Below are 20,728 nucleotides of genomic sequence, written 5' to 3'. Positions count from 1 at the left end.
TTTTACAGTGAAAACGGCAGGTACTTCAAACCGGCACTAGGAAACAGACTGAGAAACCAGAGTAAGTGTTTCTCCTGCAACCCGCTCCCTTTGTGCTGGATGAACGAACGTCTCTCCACATGCTCAGTTCTGAGAGATAAGTGTGTGTGAAAGCCGTCCTTCACCTAGCTTGAAGGGAACACAAAGTTTCTTTTCAGTAGCAAACTCCACTCCATACATATATATGGGGAGGTTCAAGCTCCAACCCGGTTTTACAGTGAAAACGGCAGGCACTTCAAACCGGCACTAGGAAACAGACTGAGAAACCAGAGTAAGTGATTCTCCTGCAACCTGTTCCCTTTGTGCTGGATGAACGAACGTCTCTCCACATGCTCAGTTCTGAGAGATAAGTGTGTGTGAAAGCCGTCCTTCACCTAGCTTGAAGGGAACACAAAGTTTCTTTTCACTTGCAAACTCCACTCCATACATATATATGGGGAGGTTCAAGCTCCAACCCGGTTTTACAGTGAAAACGGCAGGCACTTCAAACCGGCACTAGGAAACAGACTGAGAAACCAGAGTAAGTGTTTCTCCTGCAACCCGTTCCCTTTGTGCTGGATGAACGAACGTCTCTCCACATGCTCAGTTCTGAGAGATAAGTGTGTGTGAAAGCCGTCCTTCACCTAGCTTGAAGGGAACACAAAGTTTCTTTTCAGTAGCAAACTCCACTAAATACATATATACGGGGAGGTTCAAGCTCCAACCCGGTTTTACAGTGAAAACGGCAGGCACTTCAAACCGGCACTAGGAAACAGACTGAGAAACCAGACTAAGTGATTCTCCTGCAACCCGTTCCCTTTGTGCTGGATGAACGAACGTCTCTCCACATGCTCAGTTCTGAGAGATAAGTGTGTGTGAAAGCCGTCCTTCACCTAGCTTGAAGGGAACACAAAGTTTCTTTTCACTTGCAAACTCCACTCCATACATATATATGGGGAGGTTCAAGCTCCAACCCGGTTTTACAGTGAAAACGGCAGGCACTTCAAACCGGCACTAGGAAACAGACTGAGAAACCAGAGTAAGTGTTTCTCCTGCAACCCGTTCCCTTTGTGCTGGATGAACGAACGTCTCTCCACATGCTCAGTTCTGAGAGATAAGTGTGTGTGAAAGCCGTCCTTCACCTAGCTTGAAGGGAACACAAAGTTTCTTTTCAGTAGCAAACTCCCCTAAATACATATATACGGGGTGGTTCAAGCTCCAACCCGGTTTTACAGTGAAAACGGCAGGCACTTCAAACCGGCACTAGGAAACAGACTGAGAAACCAGAGTAAGTGATTCTCCTGCAACCTGTTCCCTTTGTGCTGGATGAACGAACGTCTCTCCACATGCTCAGTTCTGAGAGATAAGTGTGTGTGAAAGCCGTCCTTCACCTAGCTTGAAGGGAACACAAAGTTTCTTTTCACTTGCAAACTCCACTCCATACATATATATGGGGAGGTTCAAGCTCCAACCCGGTTTTACAGTGAAAACGGCAGGCACTTCAAACCGGCACTAGGAAACAGACTGAGAAACCAGAGTAAGTGTTTCTCCTGCAACCCGTTCCCTTTGTGCTGGATGAACGAACGTCTCTCCACATGCTCAGTTCTGAGAGATAAGTGTGTGTGAAAGCCGTCCTTCACCTAGCTTGAAGGGAACACAAAGTTTCTTTTCAGTAGCAAACTCCACTAAATACATATATACGGGGAGGTTCAAGCTCCAACCCGGTTTTACAGTGAAAACGGCAGGCACTTCAAACCGGCACTAGGAAACAGACTGAGAAACCAGACTAAGTGATTCTCCTGCAACCCGTTCCCTTTGTGCTGGATGAACGAACGTCTCTCCACATGCTCAGTTCTGAGAGATAAGTGTGTGTGAAAGCCGTCCTTCACCTAGCTTGAAGGGAACACAAAGTTTCTTTTCACTTGCAAACTCCACTCCATACATATATATGGGGAGGTTCAAGCTCCAACCCGGTTTTACAGTGAAAACGGCAGGCACTTCAAACCGGCACTAGGAAACAGACTGAGAAACCAGAGTAAGTGTTTCTCCTGCAACCCGTTCCCTTTGTGCTGGATGAACGAACGTCTCTCCACATGCTCAGTTCTGAGAGATAAGTGTGTGTGAAAGCCGTCCTTCACCTAGCTTGAAGGGAACACAAAGTTTCTTTTCAGTAGCAAACTCCCCTAAATACATATATACGGGGAGGTTCAAGCTCCAACCCGGTTTTACAGTGAAAACGGCAGGCACTTCAAACCGGCACTAGGAAACAGACTGAGAAACCAGACTAAGTGATTCTCCTGCAACCCGTTCCCTTTGTGCTGGATGAACGAACGTCTCTCCACATGCTCAGTTCTGAGAGATAAGTGTGTGTGAAAGCCGTCCTTCACCTAGCTTGAAGGGAACACAAAGTTTCTTTTCACTTGCAAACTCCACTCCATACATATATATGGGGAGGTTCAAGCTCCAACCCGGTTTTACAGTGAAAACGGCAGGCACTTCAAACCGGCACTAGGAAACAGACTGAGAAACCAGAGTAAGTGTTTCTCCTGCAACCCGTTCCCTTTGTGCTGGATGAACGAACGTCTCTCCACATGCTCAGTTCTGAGAGATAAGTGTGTGTGAAAGCCGTCCTTCACCTAGCTTGAAGGGAACACAATGTTTCTTTTCACTTGCAAACACCACTCCATACATATATATGGGGAGGTTCAAGCTCCAACCCGGTTTTACAGTGAAAACGGCAGGCACTTCAAACCGGCACTAGGAAACAGACTGAGAAACCAGACTAAGTGTTTCTCCTGCAACCCGTTCCCTTTGTGCTGGATGAACGAACGTCTCTCCACATGCTCAGTTCTGAGAGATAAGTGTGTGTGAAAGCCGTCCTTCACCTAGCTTGAAGGGAACACAAAGTTTCTTTTCACTTGCAAACACCACTCCATACATATATATGGGGAGGTTCAAGCTCCAACCCGGTTTTACAGTGAAAACGGCAGGCACTTCAAACCGGACCTAGGAAACAGACTGAGAAACCAGAGTAAGTGTTTCTCCTGCAACCCGTTCCCTTTGTGCTGGATGAACGAACGTCTCTCCACATGCTCAGTTCTGAGAGGTAAGTGTGTGTGAAAGCCGTCCTTCACCTAGCTTGAAGGGAACACAAAGTTTCTTTTCACTTGCAAACTCCACTCCATACATATATATGGGGAGGTTCAAGCTCCAACCCGGTTTTACAGTGAAAACGGCAGGCACTTCAAACCGGCACTAGGAAACAGACTGAGAAACCAGAGTAAGTGTTTCTCCTGCAACCCGTTCCCTTTGTGCTGGATGAACGAACGTCTCTCCACATGCTCAGTTCTGAGAGATAAGTGTGTGTGAAAGCCGTCCATCACCTAGCTTGAAGGGAACACAAAATTTCTTTTCACCTGCAAACTCCACTCCATACATATATAAGGGGGGGTTCAAGCTCCAGGCCGGTTTTACAGTGAAAACGGCAGGTACTTCAAACCGGCACTAGGAAACAGACTGAGAAACCAGAGTAAGTGTTTCTCCTGCAACCCGCTCCCTTTGTGCTGGATGAACGAACGTCTCTCCACATGCTCAGTTCTGAGAGATAAGTGTGTGTGAAAGCCGTCCTTCACCTAGCTTGAAGGGAACACAAAGTTTCTTTTCAGTAGCAAACTCCACTCCATACATATATACGGGGAGGTTCAAGCTCCAACCCGGTTTTACAGTGAAAACGGCAGGCACTTCAAACCGGCACTAGGAAACAGACTGAGAAACCAGAGTAAGTGTTTCTCCTGCAACCCGTTCCCTTTGTGCTGGATGAACGAACGTCTCTCCACATGCTCAGTTCTGAGAGATAAGTGTGTGTGAAAGCCGTCCTTCACCTAGCTTGAAGGGAACACAAAGTTTCTTTTCAGTAGCAAACTCCCATAAATACATATATACGGGGAGGTTCAAGCTCCAACCCGGTTTTACAGTGAAAACGGCAGGCACTTCAAACCGGCACTAGGAAACAGACTGAGAAACCAGAGTAAGTGTTTCTCCTGCAACCCGTTCCCTTTGTGCTGGATGAACGAACGTCTCTCCACATGCTCAGTTCTGAGAGATAAGTGTGTGTGAAAGCCGTCCTTCACCTAGCTTGAAGGGAACACAAAGTTTCTTTTCAGTTGCAAACTCCCCTAAATACATATATACGGGGAGGTTCAAGCTCCAACCCGGTTTTACAGTGAAAACGGCAGGCACTTCAAACCGGCACTAGGAAACAGACTGAGAAACCAGACTAAGTGATTCTCCTGCAACCCGTTCCCTTTGTGCTGGATGAACGAACGTCTCTCCACATGCTCAGTTCTGAGAGATAAGTGTGTGTGAAAGCCGTCCTTCACCTCGCTTGAAGGGAACACAAAGTTTCTTTTCACTTGCAAACTCCACTCCATACATATATATGGGGAGGTTCAAGCTCCAACCCGGTTTTACAGTGAAAACGGCAGGCACTTCAAACCGGCACTAGGAAACAGACTGAGAAACCAGAGTAAGTGTTTCTCCTGCAACCCGTTCCCTTTCTGCTGGATGAACGAACGTCTCTCCACATGCTCAGTTCTGAGAGATAAGTGTGTGTGAAAGCCGTCCTTCACCTAGCTTGAAGGGAACACAAAGTTTCTTTTCACTTGCAAACACCACTCCATACATATATATGGGGAGGTTCAAGCTCCAACCCGGTTTTACATTGAAAACGGCAGGCACTTCAAACCGGCACTAGGAAACAGACTGAGAAACCAGAGTAAGTGTTTCTCCTGCAACCCGTTCCCTTTGTGCTGGATGAACGAACGTCTCTCCACATGCTCAGTTCTGAGAGATAAGTGTGTGTGAAAGCCGTCCTTCACCTAGCTTGAACGGAACACAAAGTTTCTTTTCACTTGCAAACTCCTTTCCGTACATATATATGGGGAGGTTCAAGCTCCAACCCGGTTTTACAGTGAAAACGGCAGGCACTTCAAACCGGCACTAGGAAACAGACTGAGAAACCAGAGTAAGTGTTTCTCCTGCAACCCGTTCCCTTTGTGCTGGATGAACGAACGTCTCTCCACATGCTCAGTTCTGAGAGATAAGTGTGTGTGAAAGCCGTCCTTCACCTAGCTTGAAGGGAACACAAAGTTTCTTTTCAGTAGCAAACTCCCCTAAATACATATATACGGGGAGGTTCAAGCTCCAACCCGGTTTTACAGTGAAAACGGCAGGCACTTCACACCGGCACTAGGAAACAGACTGAGAAACCAGACTAAGTGATTCTCCTGCAACCCGTTCCCTTTGTGCTGGATGAACGAACGTCTCTCCACATGCTCAGTTCTGAGAGATAAGTGTGTGTGAAAGCCGTCCTTCACCTAGCTTGAAGGGAACACAAAGTTTCTTTTCAGTAGAAAACTCCACTCCATACATATATATGGGGAGGTTCAAGCTCCAACCCGGTTTTACAGTGAAAACGGCAGGCACTTCAAACCGGCACTAGGAAACAGACTGAGAAACCAGAGTAAGTGTTTCTCCTGCAACCCGTTCCCTTTGTGCTGGATGAACGAACGTCTCTCCACATGCTCAGTTCTGAGAGATAAGTGTGTGTGAAAGCCGTCCTTCACCTAGCTTGAAGGGAACACAAAGTTTCTTTTCACATGCAAACACCACTCCATACATATATATGGGGAGGTTCAAGCTCCAACCCGGTTTTACAGTGAAAACGGCAGGCACTTCAAACCGGCACTAGGAAACAGACTGAGAAACCAGAGTAAGTGTTTCTCCTGCAACCCGTTCCCTTTGTGCTGGATGAACGAACGTCTCTCCACATGCTCAGTTCTGAGAGATAAGTGTGTGTGAAAGCCGTCCTTCACCTAGCTTGAACGGAACACAAAGTTTCTTTTCCCTTGCAAACTCCTTTCCATACATATATATGGGGAGGTTCAAGCTCCAACCCGGTTTTACAGTGAAAACGGCAGGCACTTCAAACCGGCACTAGGAAACAGACTGAGAAACCAGAGTAAGTGTTTCTCCTGCAACCCGTTCCCTTTGTGCTGGATGAACGAACGTCTCTCCACATGCTCAGTTCTGAGAGATAAGTGTGTGTGAAAGCCGTCCTTCACCTAGCTTGAAGGGAACACAAAGTTTCTTTTCACTTGCAAACTCCACTCCATACATATATATGGGGAGGTTCAAGCTCCAACCCGGTTTTACAGTGAAAACGGCAGGCACTTCAAACCGGCACTAGGAAACAGACTGAGAAACCAGAGTAAGTGATTCTCCTGCAACCCGTTCCCTTTGTGCTGGATGAACGAACGTCTCTCCACATGCTCAGTTCTGAGAGATAAGTGTGTGTGAAAGCCGTCCTTCACCTAGCTTGAAGGGAACACAAAGTTTCTTTTCACTTGCAAACTCCACTCCATACATATATAGGGGGAGGTTCAAGCTCCAACCCGCTTTTACAGTGAAAACGGCAGGCACTTCAAACCGGCACTAGGAAACAGACTGAGAAACCAGAGTAAGTGTTTCTCCTGCAACCCGTTCCCTTTGTGCTGGATGAACGAACGTCTCTCCACATGCTCAGTTCTGAGAGATAAGTGTGTGTGAAAGCCGTCCTTCACCTAGCTTGAAGGGAACACAAAGTTTCTTTTCACTTGCAAACACCACTCCATACATATATATGGGGAGGTTCAAGCTCCAACCCGGTTTTACAGTGAAAACGGCAGGCACTTCAAACCGGACCTAGGAAACAGACTGAGAAACCAGAGTAAGTGTTTCTCCTGCAACCCGTTCCCTTTGTGCTGGATGAACGAACGTCTCTCCACATGCTCAGTTCTGAGAGGTAAGTGTGTGTGAAAGCCGTCCTTCACCTAGCTTGAAGGGAACACAAAGTTTCTTTTCACTTGCAAACTCCACTCCATACATATATATGGGGAGGTTCAAGTTCCAACCCGGTTTTACAGTGAAAACGGCAGGCACTTCAAACCGGCACTAGGAAACAGACTGAGAAACCAGAGTAAGTGTTTCTCCTGCAACCCGTTCCCTTTGTGCTGGATGAACGAACGTCTCTCCACATGCTCAGTTCTAAGAGATAAGTGTGTGTGAAAGCCGTCCTTCACCTAGCTTGAAGGGAACACAAAGTTTCTTTTCACTTGCAAACACCACTCCATACATATATATGGGGAGGTTCAAGCTCCAACCCGGTTTTACAGTGAAAACGGCAGGCACTTCAAACCGGCACTAGAAAACAGACTGAGAAACCAAAGTAAGTGTTTCTCCTGCAACCCGTTCCCTTTGTGCTGGATGAACGAAGGTCTCTCCACATGCTCAGTTCTGAGAGATAAGTGTGTGTGAAAGCCGTCCATCACCTAGCTTGAAGGGAACACAAAATTTCTTTTCACCTGCAAACTCCACTCCATACATATATATGGGGAGGTTCAAGCTCCAGGCCGGTTTTACAGTGAAAACGGCAGGTACTTCAAACCGGCACTAGGAAACAGACTGAGAAACCAGAGTAAGTGTTTCTCCTGCAACACGCTCCCTTTGTGCTGGATGAACGAACGTCTCTCCACATGCTCAGTTCTGAGAGATAAGTGTGTGTGAAAGCCGTCCTTCACCTAGCTTGAAGGGAACACAAAGTTTCTTTTCAGTAGCAAACTCCACTCCATACATATATACGGGGAGGTTCAAGCTCCAACCCGGTTTTACAGTGAAAACGGCAGGCACTTCAAACCGGCACTAGGAAACAGACTGAGAAACCAGAGTAAGTGTTTCTCCTGCAACCCGTTCCCTTTGTGCTGGATGAACGAACGTCTCTCCACATGCTCAGTTCTGAGAGATAAGTGTGTGTGAAAGCCGTCCTTCACCTAGCTTGAACGGAACACAAAGTTTCTTTTCACTTGCAAACACCACTCCATACATATATATGGGGAGGTTCAAGCTCCAACCCGGTTTTACAGTGAAAACGGCAGGCACTTCAAACCGGCACTAGGAAACAGACTGAGAAACCAGAGTAAGTGTTTCTCCTGCAACCCGTTCCCTTTGAGCTGGATGAACGAACGTCTCTCCACATGCTCAGTTCTGAGAGATAAGTGTGTGTGAAAGCCGTCCTTCACCTAGCTTGAAGGGAACACAAAGTTTCTTTTCACTTGCAAACTCCACTCCATACATATATATGGGGAGGTTCAAGCTCCAACCCGGTTTTACAGTGAAAACGGCAGGCACTTCAAACCGGCACTAGGAAACAGACTGAGAAACCAGAGTAAGTGTTTCTCCTGCAACCCGTTCCCTTTCTGCTGGATGAACGAACGTCTCTCCACATGCTCAGTTCTGAGAGATAAGTGTGTGTGAAAGCCGTCCTTCACCTAGCTTGAAGGGAACACAAAGTTTCTTTTCACTTGTAAACTCCACTCCATACATATATATGGGGAGGTTCAAGCTCCAACCCGGTTTTACAGTGAAAACGGCAGGCACTTCAAACCGGCACTAGGAAACAGACTGAGAAACCACAGTAAGTGATTCTCCTGCAACCCGTTCCCTTTGTGCTGGATGAACGAACGTCTCTCCACATGCTCAGTTCTGAGAGATAAGTGTGTGTGAAAGCCGTCCTTCACCTAGCTTGAAGGGAACACAAAGTTTCTTTTCACTTGCAAACACCACTCCATACATATATATGGGGAGGTTCAAGCTCCAACCCGGTTTTACAGTGAAAACGGCAGGCACTTCAAACCGGCACTAGGAAACAGACTGAGAAACCAGAGTAAGTGCTTCTCCTGCAACCCGTTCCCTTTGTGCGGGATGAACGAAAGTCTCTCCACATGCTCAGTTCTGAGAGATAAGTGTGTGTGAAAGCCGTCCTTCACCTAGCTTGAAGGGAACACAAAGTTTCTTTTCACTTGCAAACTCCACTCCATACATATATATGGGGAGGTTCAAGCTCCAACCCGGTTTTACAGTGAAACAGCAGTCACTTCAAACCGGCACTAGGAAACAGACTGAGAAACCAGTGTAAGTGTTTCTCCTGCAACCCGTTCCCTTTGTGCTGGATGAACGAACGTCTCTCCACATGCTCAGTTCTGAGAGATAAGTGTGTGTGAAAGCCGTCCTTCACCTAGCTTGAAGGGAACACAAAGTTTCTTTTCAGTAGCAAACTCCACTAAATACATATATACGGGGAGGTTCAAGCTCCAACCCGGTTTTACTGTGAAAACGGCAGGCACTTCAAACCGGCACTAGGAAACAGACTGAGAAACCAGACTAAGTGATTCTCCTGCAACCCGTTCCCTTTGTGCTGGATGAACGAACGTCTCTCCACATGCTCAGTTCTGAGAGATAAGTGTGTGTGAAAGCCGTCCTTCACCTAGCTTGAAGGGAACACAAAGTTTCTTTTCACTTGCAAACTCCACTCCATACATATATATGGGGAGGTTCAAGCTCCAACCCGGTTTTACAGTGAAAACGGCAGGCACTTCAAACCGGCACTAGGAAACATACTGAGAAACCAGAGTAAGTGTTTCTCCTGCAACCCGTTCCCTTTGTGCTGGATGAACGAACGTCTCTCCACATGCTCAGTTCTGAGAGATAAGTGTGTGTGAAAGCCGTCCTTCACCTAGCTTGAAGGGAACACAAAGTTTCTTTTCACTTGCAAACACCACTCCATACATATATATGGGGAGGTTCAAGCTCCAACCCGGTTTTACAGTGAAAACGGCAGGCACTTCAAACCGGCACTAGGAAACAGACTGAGAAACCAGAGTAAGTGCTTCTCCTGCAACCCGTTCCCTTTGTGCTGGATGAACGAAAGTCTCTCCACATGCTCAGTTCTGAGAGATAAGTGTGTGTGAAAGCCGTCCTTCACCTAGCTTGAAGGGAACACAAAGTTTCTTTTCACTTGCAAACTCCACTCCATACATATATATGGGGAGGTTCAAGCTCCAACCCGGTTTTACAGTGAAAACGGCAGGCACTTCAAACCGGCACTAGGAAACAGACTGAGAAACCAGTGTAAGTGTTTCTCCTGCAACCCGTTCCCTTTGTGCTGGATGAACGAACGTCTCTCCACATGCTCAGTTCTGAGAGATAAGTGTGTGTGAAAGCCGTCCTTCACCTAGCTTGAAGGGAACACAAAGTTTCTTTTCAGTAGCAAACTCCACTAAATACATATATACGGGGAGGTTCAAGCTCCAACCCGGTTTTACTGTGAAAACGGCAGGCACTTCAAACCGGCACTAGGAAACAGACTGAGAAACCAGACTAAGTGATTCTCCTGCAACCCGTTCCCTTTGTGCTGGATGAACGAACGTCTCTCCACATGCTCAGTTCTGAGAGATAAGTGTGGGTGAAAGCCGTCCTTCACCTAGCTTGAAGGGAACACAAAGTTTCTTTTCACTTGCAAACTCCACTCCATACATATATATGGGGAGGTTCAAGCTCCAACCCGGTTTTACAGTGAAAACGGCAGGCACTTCAAACCGGCACTAGGAAACATACTGAGAAACCAGAGTAAGTGTTTCTCCTGCAACCCGTTCCCTTTGTGCTGGATGAACGAACGTCTCTCCACATGCTCAGTTCTGAGAGATAAGTGTGTGTGAAAGCCGTCCTTCACCTAGCTTGAAGGGAACACAAAGTTTCTTTTCACTTGCAAACACCACTCCATACATATATATGGGGAGGTTCAAGCTCCAACCCGGTTTTACAGTGAAAACGGCAGGCACTTCAAACCGGCACTAGGAAACAGACTGAGAAACCAGAGTAAGTGTTTCTCCTGCAACCCGTTCCCTTTGAGCTGGATGAACGAACGTCTCTCCACATGCTCAGTTCTGAGAGATAAGTGTGTGTGAAAGCCGTCCTTCACCTAGCTTGAAGGGAACACAAAGTTTCTTTTCACTTGCAAACTCCACTCCATACATATATATGGGGAGGTTCAAGCTCCAACCCGGTTTTACAGTGAAAACGGCAGGCACTTCAAACCGGCACTAGGAAACAGACTGAGAAACCAGAGTAAGTGTTTCTCCTGCAACCCGTTCCCTTTGTGCTGGATGAACGAACGTCTCTCCACATGCTCAGTTCTGAGAGATAAGTGTGTGTGAAAGCCGTCCTTCACCTAGCTTGAAGGGAACACAAAGTTTCTTTTCACTTGTAAACTCCACTCCATACATATATATGGGGAGGTTCAAGCTCCAACCCGGTTTTACAGTGAAAACGGCAGGCACTTCAAACCGGCACTAGGAAACAGACTGAGAAACCAGAGTAAGTGATTCTCCTGCAACCCGTTCCCTTTGTGCTGGATGAACGAACGTCTCTCCACATGCTCAGTTCTGAGAGATAAGTGTGTGTGAAAGCCGTCCTTCACCTAGCTTGAAGGGAACACAAAGTTTCTTTTCAGTAGCAAACTCCCCTAAATACATATATACGGGGAGGTTCAAGCTCCAACCCGGTTTTACAGTGAAAACGGCAGGCACTTCAAACCGGCACTAGGAAACAGACTGAGAAACCAGAGTAAGTGATTCTCCTGCAACCCGTTCCCTTTGTGCTGGATGAACGAACGTCTCTCCACATGCTCAGTTCTGAGAGATAAGTGTGTGTGAAAGCCGTCCTTCACCTAGCTTGAAGGGAACACAAAGTTTCTTTTCACTTGCAAACTCCACTCCATACATATATATGGGGAGGTTCAAGCTCCAACCCGGTTTTACAGTGAAAACGGCAGGCACTTCAAACCGGCACTAGGAAACAGACTGAGAAACCAGAGTAAGTGTTTCTCCTGCAACCCGTTCCCTTTGTGCTGGATGAACGAACGTCTCTCCACATGCTCACTTCTGAGAGATAAGTGTGTGTGAAAGCCGTCCTTCACCTAGCTTGAAGGGAACACAAAGTTTCTTTTCACATGCAAACACCACTCCATACATATATATGGGGAGGTTCAAGCTCCAACCCGGTTTTACAGTGAAAACGGCAGGCACTTCAAACCGGCACTAGGAAACAGACTGAGAAACCAGAGTAAGTGTTTCTCCTGCAACCCGTTCCCTTTGTGCTGGATGAACGAACGTCTCTCCACATGCTCAGTTCTGAGAGATAAGTGTGTGTGAAAGCCGTCCTTCACCTAGCTTGAACGGAACACAAAGTTTCTTTTCACTTGCAAACTCCTTTCCATACATATATATGGGGAGGTTCAAGCTCCAACCCGGTTTTACAGTGAAAACGGCAGGCACTTCAAACCGGCACTAGGAAACAGACTGAGAAACCAGAGTAAGTGTTTCTCCTGCAACCCGTTCCCTTTGTGCTGGATGAACGAACGTCTCTCCACATGCTCAGTTCTGAGAGATAAGTGTGTGCGAAAGCCGTCCTTCACCTAGCTTGAAGGGAACACAAAGTTTCTTTTCACTTGCAAACTCCACACCATACATATATATGGGGAGGTTCAAGCTCCAACCCGGTTTTACAGTGAAAACGGCAGGCACTTCAAACCGGCACTAGGAAACAGACTGAGAAACCAGAGTAAGTGATTCTCCTGCAACCCGTTCCCTTTGTGCTGGATGAACGAACGTCTCTCCACATGCTCAGTTCTGAGAGATAAGTGTGTGTGAAAGCCGTCCTTCACCTAGCTTGAAGGGAACACAAAGTTTCTTTTCACTTGCAAACTCCACTCCATACATATATATGGGGAGGTTCAAGCTCCAACCCGGTTTTACAGTGAAAACGGCAGGCACTTCAAACCGGCACTAGGAAACAGACTGAGAAACCAGAGTAAGTGTTTCTCCTGCAACCCGTTCCCTTTGTGCTGGATGAACGAACGTCTCTCCACATGCTCACTTCTGAGAGATAAGTGTGTGTGAAAGCCGTCCTTCACCTAGCTTGAAGGGAACACAAAGTTTCTTTTCACATGCAAACACCACTCCATACATATATATGGGGAGGTTCAAGCTCCAACCCGGTTTTACAGTGAAAACGGCAGGCACTTCAAACCGGCACTAGGAAACAGACTGAGAAACCAGAGTAAGTGTTTCTCCTGCAACCCGTTCCCTTTGTGCTGGATGAACGAACGTCTCTCCACATGCTCAGTTCTGAGAGATAAGTGTGTGTGAAAGCCGTCCTTCACCTAGCTTGAACGGAACACAAAGTTTCTTTTCACTTGCAAACTCCTTTCCATACATATATATGGGGAGGTTCAAGCTCCAACCCGGTTTTACAGTGAAAACGGCAGGCACTTCAAACCGGCACTAGGAAACAGACTGAGAAACCAGAGTAAGTGTTTCTCCTGCAACCCGTTCCCTTTGTGCTGGATGAACGAACGTCTCTCCACATGCTCAGTTCTGAGAGATAAGTGTGTGCGAAAGCCGTCCTTCACCTAGCTTGAAGGGAACACAAAGTTTCTTTTCACTTGCAAACTCCACACCATACATATATATGGGGGGTTCAAGCTCCAACCCGGTTTTACAGTGAAAACGGCAGGCACTTCAAACCGGCACTAGGAAACAGACTGAGAAACCAGAGTAAGTGATTCTCCTGCAACCCGTTCCCTTTGTGCTGGATGAACGAACGTCTCTCCACATGCTCAGTTCTGAGAGATAAGTGTGTGTGAAAGCCGTCCTTCACCTAGCTTGAAGGGAACACAAAGTTTCTTTTCACTTGCAAACTCCACTCCATACATATATAGGGGGAGGTTCAAGCTCCAACCCGGTTTTACAGTGAAAACGGCAGGCACTTCAAACCGGCACTAGGAAACAGACTGAGAAACCAGAGTAAGTGTTTCTCCTGCAACCCGTTCCCTTTGTGCTGGATGAATGAACGTCTCTCCACATGCTCAGTTCTGAGAGATAAGTGTGTGTGAAAGCCGTCCTTCACCTAGCTTGAAGGGAACACAAAGTTTCTTTTCACTTGCAAACACCACTCCATACATATATATGGGGAGGTTCAAGCTCCAAACCGGTTTTACAGTGAAAACGGCAGGCACTTCAATCCGGACCTAGGAAACAGACTGAGAAACCAGAGTAAGTGTTTCTCCTGCAACCCGTTCCCTTTGTGCTGGATGAACGAACGTCTCTCCACATGCTCAGTTCTGAGAGGTAAGTGTGTGTGAAAGCCGTCCTTCACCTAGCTTGAAGGGAACACAAAGTTTCTTTTCACTTGCAAACTCCACTCCATACATATATATGGGGAGGTTCAAGTTCCAACCCGGTTTTACAGTGAAAACGGCAGGCACTTCAAACCGGCACTAGGAAACAGACTGAGAAACCAGAGTAAGTGTTTCTCCTGCAACCCGTTCCCTTTGTGCTGGATGAACGAACGTCTCTCCACATGCTCAGTTCTAAGAGATAAGTGTGTGTGAAAGCCGTCCTTCACCTAGCTTGAAGGGAACACAAAGTTTCTTTTCACTTGCAAACACCACTCCATACATATATATGGGGAGGTTCAAGCTCCAACCCGGTTTTACAGTGAAAACGGCAGGCACTTCAAACCGGCACTAGGAAACAGACTGAGAAACCAAAGTAAGTGTTTCTCCTGCAACCCGTTCCCTTTGTGCTGGATGAACGAAGGTCTCTCCACATGCTCAGTTCTGAGAGATAAGTGTGTGTGAAAGCCGTCCATCACCTAGCTTGAAGGGAACACAAAATTTCTTTTCACCTGGAAACTCCACTCCATACATATATATGGGGAGGTTCAAGCTCCAGGCCGGTTTTACAGTGAAAACGGCAGGTACTTCAAACCGGCACTAGGAAACAGACTGAGAAACCAGAGTAAGTGTTTCTCCTGCAACCCGCTCCCTTTGTGCTGGATGAACGAACGTCTCTCCACATGCTCAGTTCTGAGAGATAAGTGTGTGTGAAAGCCGTCCTTCACCTAGCTTGAAGGGAACACAAAGTTTCTTTTCAGTAGCAAACTCCACTCCATACATATATACGGGGAGGTTCAAGCTCCAACCCGGTTTTACAGTGAAAACGGCAGGCACTTCAAACCGGCACTAGGAAACAGACTGAGAAACCAGACTAAGTGATTCTCCTGCAACCCGTATCCTTTGTGCTGGATGAACGAACGTCTCTCCACATGCTCAGTTCTGAGAGATAAGTGTGTGTGAAAGCCGTCCTTCACCTAGCTTGAAGGGAACACAAAGTTTCTTTTCACTTGCAAACTCCACTCCATACATATATATGGGGAGGTTCAAGCTCCAACCCGGTTTTACAGTGAAAACGGCAGGCACTTCAAACCGGCACTAGGAAACAGACTGAGAAACCAGTGTAAGTGTTTCTCCTGCAACCCGTTCCCTTTGTGCTGGATGAACGAACGTCTCTCCACATACTCAGTTCTGAGAGATAAGTGTGTGTGAAAGCCGTCCTTCACCTAGCTTGAAGGGAACACAAAGTTTCTTTTCACTTGCAAACTCCACTCCATACATATCTATGGGGAGGTTCAAGCTCCAACCCGGTTTTACAGTGAAAACGGCAGGCACTTCAAACCGGCACTAGGAAACAGACTGAGAAACCAGAGTAAGTGTTTCTCCTGCAACCCGTTCCCTTTGTGCTGGATGAACGAACGTCTCTCCACATGCTCAGTTCTGAGAGATAAGTGTGTGTGAAAGCCGTCCTTCACCTAGCTTGAACGGAACACAAAGTTTCTTTTCACTTGCAAACTCCTTTCCATACATATATATGGGGAGGTTCAAGCTCCAACCCGGTTTTACAGTGAAAACGGCAGGCACTTCAAACCGGCACTAGGAAACAGACTGAGAAACCAGAGTAAGTGTTTCTCCTGCAACCCGTTCCCTTTGTGCTGGATGAACGAACGTCTCTCCACATGCTCTGTTCTGAGAGATAAGTGTGTGTGAAAGCCGTCCTTCACCTAGCTTGAAGGGAACACAAAGTTTCTTTTCAGTTGCAAACTCCACTACATACATATATATGGGGAGGTTCAAGCTCCAACCCGGTTTTACAGTGAAAACGGCAGGCACTTCAAACCGGCACTAGGAAACAGACTGAGAAACCAGTGTAAGTGTTTCTCCTGCAACCCGTTCCCTTTGTGCTGGATGAACGAACGTCTCTCCACATGCTCAGTTCTGAGAGATAAGTGTGTGTGAAAGCCGTCCTTCACCTAGCTTGAAGGGAACACAAAGTTTCTTTTCAGTAGCAAACTCAACTAAATACATATATACGGGGAGGTTCAAGCTCCAACCCGGTTTTACTGTGAAAACGGCAGGCACTTCAAACCGGCACTAGGAAACAGACTGAGAAACCAGACTAAGTGATTCTCCTGCAACCCGTTCCCTTTGTGCTGGATGAACGAACGTCTCTCCACATGCTCAATTCTGAGAGATAAGTGTGTGTGAAAGCCGTCCTTCACCTAGCTTGAAGGGAACACAAAGTTTCTTTTCACTTGCAAACTCCACTCCATACATATATATGGGGAGGTTCAAGCTCCAACCCGGTTTTACAGTGAAAACGGCAGGCACTTCAAACCGGCACTAGGAAACATACTGAGAAACCAGAGTAAGTGTTTCTCCTGCAACCCGTTCCCTTTGTGCTGGATGAACGAACGTCTCTCCACATGCTCAGTTCTGAGAGATAAGTGTGTGTGAAAGCCGTCCTTCACCTAGCTTGAAGGGAACACAAAGTTTCTTTTCACTTGCAAACTCCACTCCATACATATATATGGGGAGGTTCAAGCTCCAACCCGGTTTTACAGTGAAAACGGCAGGCACTTCAAACCGGCACTAGGAAACAGACTGAGAAACCAGAGTAAGTGTTTCTCCTGCAACCCGTTCCCTTTGTGCTGGATGAACGAACGTCTCTCCACATGCTCAGTTCTGAGAGATAAGTGTGTGTGAAAGCCGTCCTTCACCTAGCTTGAAGGGTACACAAAGTTTCTTTTCACTTGTAAACTCCACTCCATACATATATATGGGGAGGTTCAAGCTCCAACCCGGTTTTACAGTGAAAACGGCAGGCACTTCAAACCGGCACTAGGAAACAGACTGAGAAACCAGAGTAAGTGATTCTCCTGCAACCCGTTCCCTTTGTGCTGGATGAACGAACGTCTCTCCACATGCTCAGTTCTGAGAGATAAGTGTGTGTGAAAGCCGTCCTTCACCTAGCTTGAAGGGAACACAAAGTTTCTTTTCAGTAGCAAACTCCCCTAAATACATATATACGGGGAGGTTCAAGCTCCAACCCGGTTTTACAGTGAAAACGGCAGGCACTTCAAACCGGCACTAGGAAACAGACTGAGAAACCAGACTAAGTGATTCTCCTGCAACCCGTTCCCTTAGTGCTGGATGAACGAACGTCTCTCCACATGCTCAGTTCTGAGAGATAAGTGTGTGTGAAAGCCGTCCTTCACCTAGCTTGAAGGGAACACAAAGTTTCTTTTCACTTGCAAACTCCACTCCATACATATCTATGGGGAGGTTCAAGCTCCAACCCGGTTTTACAGTGAAAACGGCAGGCACTTCAAACCGGCACTAGGAAACAGACTGAGAAACCAGAGTAAGTGTTTCTCCTGCAACCCGTTCCCTTTGTGCTGGATGAACGAACGTCTCTCCACATGCTCAGTTCTGAGAGATAAGTGTGTGCGAAAGCCGTCCTTCACCTAGCTTGAAGGGAACACAAAGTTTCTTTTCACTTGCAAACTCCACTCCATACATATATATGGGGCGGTTCAAGCTCCAACCCGGTTTTACAGTGAAAACGGCAGGCACTTCAAACCGGCACTAGGAAACAGACTGAGAAACCAGAGTAAGTGATTCTCCTGCAACCCGTTCCCTTTGTGCTGGATGAACGAACGTCTCTCCACATGCTCAGTTCTGAGAGATAAGTGTGTGTGAAAGCCGTCCTTCACCTAGCTTGAAGGGAACACAAAGTTTCTTTTCACTTGCAAACTCCACTCCATACATATATAGGGGGAGGTTCAAGCTCCAACCCGGTTTTACAGTGAAAACGGCAGGCACTTCAAACCGGCACTAGGAAACAGACTGAGAAACCAGAGTAAGTGTTTCTCCTGCAACCCGTTCCCTTTGTGCTGGATGAATGAACGTCTCTCCACATGCTCAGTTCTGAGAGATAAGTGTGTGTGAAAGCCGTCCTTCACCTAGCTTGAAGGGAACACAAAGTTTCTTTTCACTTGCAAACACCACTCCATACATATATATGGGGAGGTTCAAGCTCCAACCCGGTTTTACAGTGAAAACGGCAGGCACTTCAAACAGGCACTAGGAAACAGACTGAGAAACCAGAGTAAGTGTTTCTCCTGCAACCCGTTCCCTTTGTGCTGGATGAACGAACGTCTCTCCACATGCTCAGTTCTGAGAGATAAGTGTGTGTGAAAGCCGTCCTTCACCTAGCTTGAAGGGAACACAAAGTTTCTTTTCAGTAGCAAACTCCACTCCATACATATATACGGGGAGGTTCAAGCTCCAACCCGGTTTTACAGTGAAAACGGCAGGCACTTCAAACCGGCACTAGGAAACAGACTGAGAAACCAGTGTAAGTGTTTCTCCTGCAACCCGTTCCCTTTGTGCTGGATGAACGAACGTCTCTCCACATGCTCAGTTCTGAGAGATAAGTGTGTGTGAAAGCCGTCCTTCACCTAGCTTGAAGGGAACACAAAGTTTCTTTTCACTTGCAAACTCCACTCCATACATATATATGGGGAGGTTCAAGCTCCAACCCGGTTTTACAGTGAAAACGGCAGGCACTTCAAACCGGCACTAGGAAACAGACTGAGAAACCAGTGTAAGTGTTTCTCCTGCAACCCGTTCCCTTTGTGCTGGATGAACGAACGTCTCTCCACATGCTCAGTTCTGAGAGATAAGTGTGTGTGAAAGCCGTCCTTCACCTAGCTTGAAGGGAACACAAAGTTTCTTTTCAGTAGCAAACTCCACTCCATACATATCTATGGGGAGGTTCAAGCTCCAACCCGGTTTTACAGTGAAAACGGCAGGCACTTCAAACCGGCACTAGGAAACAGACTGAGAAACCAGAGTAAGTGTTTCTCCTGCAACCCGTTCCCTTTGTGCTGGATGAACGAACGTCTCTCCACATGCTCAGTTCTGAGAGATAAGTGTGTGTGAAAGCCGTCCTTCACCTAGCTTGAACGGAACACAAAGTTTCTTTTCACTTGCAAACTCCTTTCCATACATATATATGGGGAGGTTCAAGCTCCAACCCGGTTTTACAGTGAAAACGGCAGGCACTTCAAACCGGCACTAGGAAACAGACTGAGAAACCAGAGTAAGTGTTTCTCCTGCAACCCGTTCCCTTTGTGCTGGATGAACGAACGTCTCTCCACATGCTCTGTTCTGAGAGATAAGTGTGTGTGAAAGCCGTCCTTCACCTAGCTTGAAGGGAACACAAAGTTTCTTTTCAGTTGCAAACTCCACTACATACATATATATGGGGAGGTTCAAGCTCCAACCCGGTTTTACAGTGAAAACGGCAGGCACTTCAAACCGGCACTAGGAAACAGACTGAGAAACCAGTGTAAGTGTTTCTCCTGCAACCCGTTCCCTTTGTGCTGGATGAACGAACGTCTCTCCACATGCTCAGTTCTGAGAGATAAGTGTGTGTGAAAGCCGTCCTTCACCTAGCTTGAAGGGAACACAAAGTTTCTTTTCACTTGCAAACTCCACTCCATACATATATATGGGGAGGTTCAAGCTCCAACCCGGTTTTACAGTGAAAACGGCAGGCACTTCAAACCGGCACTAGGAAACATACTGAGAAACCAGAGTAAGTGTTTCTCCTGCAACCCGTTCCCTTTGTGCTGGATGAACGAACGTCTCTCCACATGCTCAGTTCTGAGAGATAAGTGTGTGTGAAAGCCGTCCTTCACCTAGCTTGAAGGGAACACAAAGTTTCTTTTCACTTGCAAACACCACTCCATACATATATATGGGGAGGTTCAAGCTCCAACCCGGTTTTACAGTGAAAACGGCAGGCACTTCAAACCGGCACTAGGAAACAGACTGAGAAACCAGAGTAAGTGTTTCTCCTGCAACCCGTTCCCTTTGAGCTGGATGAACGAACGTCTCTCCACATGCTCAGTTCTGAGAGATAAGTGTGTGTGAAAGCCGTCCTTCACCTAGCTTGAAGGGAACACAAAGTTTCTTTTCACTTGCAAACTCCACTCCATACATATATATGGGGAGGTTCAAGCTCCAACCCGGTTTTACAGTGAAAACGGCAGGCACTTCAAACCGGCACTAGGAAACAGACTGAGAAACCAGAGTAAGTGATTCTCCTGCAACCCGTTCCCTTTGTGCTGGATGAACGAACGTCTCTCCACATGCTCAGTTCTGAGAGATAAGTGTGTGTGAAAGCCGTCCTTCACCTAGCTTGAAGGGAACACAAAGTTTCTTTTCACTTGTAAACTCCACTCCATACATATATATGGGGAGGTTCAAGCTCCAACCCGGTTTTACAGTGAAAACGGCAGGCACTTCAAACCGGCACTAGGAAACAGACTGAGAAACCAGAGTAAGTGATTCTCCTGCAACCCGTTCCCTTTGTGCTGGATGAACGAACGTCTCTCCACATGCTCAGTTCTGAGAGATAAGTGTGTGTGAAAGCCGTCCTTCACCTAGCTTGAAGGGAACACAAAGTTTCTTTTCAGTAGCAAACTCCCCTAAATACATATATACGGGGAGGTTCAAGCTCCAACCCGGTTTTACAGTGAAAACGGCAGGCACTTCAAACCGGCACTAGGAAACAGACTGAGAAACCAGACT

This window comes from Vicugna pacos, unplaced genomic scaffold, assembly GCF_048564905.1.
Source record: "Vicugna pacos unplaced genomic scaffold, VicPac4 scaffold_21, whole genome shotgun sequence".
Taxonomy (NCBI): Eukaryota; Metazoa; Chordata; class Mammalia; order Artiodactyla; family Camelidae; genus Vicugna; species Vicugna pacos.
The sequence above is the reverse complement of the archived record's forward strand: the minus strand, read 5'-3'. Positions refer to the sequence as shown.